Here is a 2,403-nt window from a genome sequence, read left to right as displayed (position 1 = left end):
ATTAGAAAAAGAAATCAAAAGTTGCCTGACCAAGAAATGAATCTTGCTCCAGCAAAGACACACCAAACAAACATATGACAAATAACGCACACGACTTCTTTTTCTACACCCTTCTTCATTTGTTTAATTATATGTTATTATTTAATATATTTAATGTATGTACAACAAAACTAACATATTCCTGAAATGAAACTGTTATTAAGCAAAGCATATCCTATATTCCACATTTTTATTTTTGCAACAGATATGTTGTTTTGACGACAACGGTCTCTCTTTTCCAGTCGTCTAATTGTTAGAATTTAATTTGACAATCTCTCTAGGAACCTTGCCGCTGTTATTTCATATTGGGACATGTGGTTGTAGTGCTATATGGCGTTTTTATTGCGTCAAATGTCTCCCACTTTTTTCTTTTGTCCCGAGAAGGAAATAAACCTCGTTGACAATATACGGAAATCTATTTTCTTCTCTCGCAGTGACGTCATCTTTTTCCTCACACCACGTAAGTAATATAATCGTTTTCTTGTTCATCTCTATCTTCGGATTCAGACCCTCGCGGCTGCACTTGGTTTACAGGTATACCCTGGTCGGGGCTAAGCGTTTTTTTGAAGATTCTGGTCTCCGAAAATCACCTAAATCTTGCAGTGCAGGCCTCACGAGTTGACCTTGAGCATTGAAATACGGCTGGAAAATAAACAAGAAAAAGAAATTAACTAAGAGGTAAGATATCAATAAACAAATGGGGGAAGTGTAACATGTTAGGCACTAATTGCTGCATTATGCATAACACAAAACAAAACAAGGGGTAGCTGTATTGTTATATCGAAGTAATAAAATTCCCCACCTTTAAGATGTAAAAAAAAAGTATGTATATTTGGGTCATTCTGTTTTGTTTGAGTACGCCAATATTCACGCCTTGAGCACCCCTCTATTAGATAACTTTCACGGATTCTCTTTCTTGTAAGTCAAGAGCGCTTGTTTCGAGAGAATGTATCACCGGAGAACCTGCTGTTAGAGAGATTCGTGCAACTGAATATTGACACCTGTATAAAGTTCAAATACCGACTGATAACGGTCTTAACACTTTGAGGAGGGAAGAGACCTTGATAAGCCTAAACTTTAATTCAGTTTGTATCCTTAATATTTTTTCCAGCCTGTAGACGTCGGTGGATTCAGTATGGGGCCGTCGGAATCAGATCTTGAAACACTGCCGACCGCTCACTTAAAACTTGCAGGTTGCTCAGACAGGTCACAACTCTGTATTTTGAGAAGATTAAAAATGTACACACGAGTCGCATGAACGACGACAAATAACCAATATACAGGTACGATATTTTCTAAAGCCTTGCTCGCGCTTTCATTGACAATTTGAGACAAAGAGACTGTTTTAAAATGCAAAATCGGAGCACAAACTCACGTGAATCGTGTTTGTTTATGTTGGACATCGCCTCGTTTCTTGGAGGATTGTGTGTTTTGGCGACTGGGGACGTCGACGTGGTAGAGCCAAACACCCATGGCGACACCAAACGAGCCAGATACGGGACCGAAGAGTACCGAAAAAGGTACGATTAGGTATATTTACCCACACCCGAATTTGGCCACAAATCCGGGAACACGAAATCAGCGACTTTGCTGCTACAAAATAACAGAACAATAGACACGGCTTTTGATTGACTAATTGTGGATTTGGATTCGGTTATCGGGTTCAATTAAACATGACACTGTTATTTCTTTTATGTGTGGCTGTTTTTAGGTACTATAGACCCTATTCATAAATGACTGCCAATTTAAAATTATTTTGTATACATTTAAATTAGCCCAACTAACTTCGCTTGAGAGTAAAATTCTTTTGAATTATCAACTCAAAAAAACGAGGTTAGTTGGGCTTATTTTAATACTTATATAATAAGTTTTGATTGGCAGCCATTTATGTATAGGGTCTATACTAATAGCAAATTCAACAAAACTAAGTACGAGAACACGGCGTAATTTTAGATGTAGCTTTTAAGGAGCCATTTCTATTTATTAATGAAAATTTTAAGTTGTTGAAGACTGAAATGAGTTGTCAGGGGTGTCCTGTAGAGGCGCTCGGGTGCCACAGGCGACGAAAGTTTGCCTTAAGGCAAACGTTTGCCATTCCGCTAATTCTCCACTTTCAAATCATCAGCATATTTACTGAAAAGCAGCAACAATACTCAGTTTAAATGGCGTTCAAATTTTCGCTCTGATATACACTATGAATTGTGTTTCCAAACGATAAGACTTCGTTTTGCTTTTAAACACGAAAGTAAATTATTCCTAGAGCGCAGTTTCATGGTTTAAACTATTTAATCAACAGGATTTTTTTTTTTTAGGGTGGATAACTTACCTAACAGGGGGTGGGAACATATTCCTGATACCCATAAT

Source organism: Orbicella franksi, chromosome 7 (genome assembly GCF_964199315.1).
Source record: "Orbicella franksi chromosome 7, jaOrbFran1.1, whole genome shotgun sequence".
Classification (NCBI taxonomy): domain Eukaryota; kingdom Metazoa; phylum Cnidaria; class Anthozoa; order Scleractinia; family Merulinidae; genus Orbicella; species Orbicella franksi.
The sequence above is the reverse complement of the archived record's forward strand: the minus strand, read 5'-3'. Positions refer to the sequence as shown.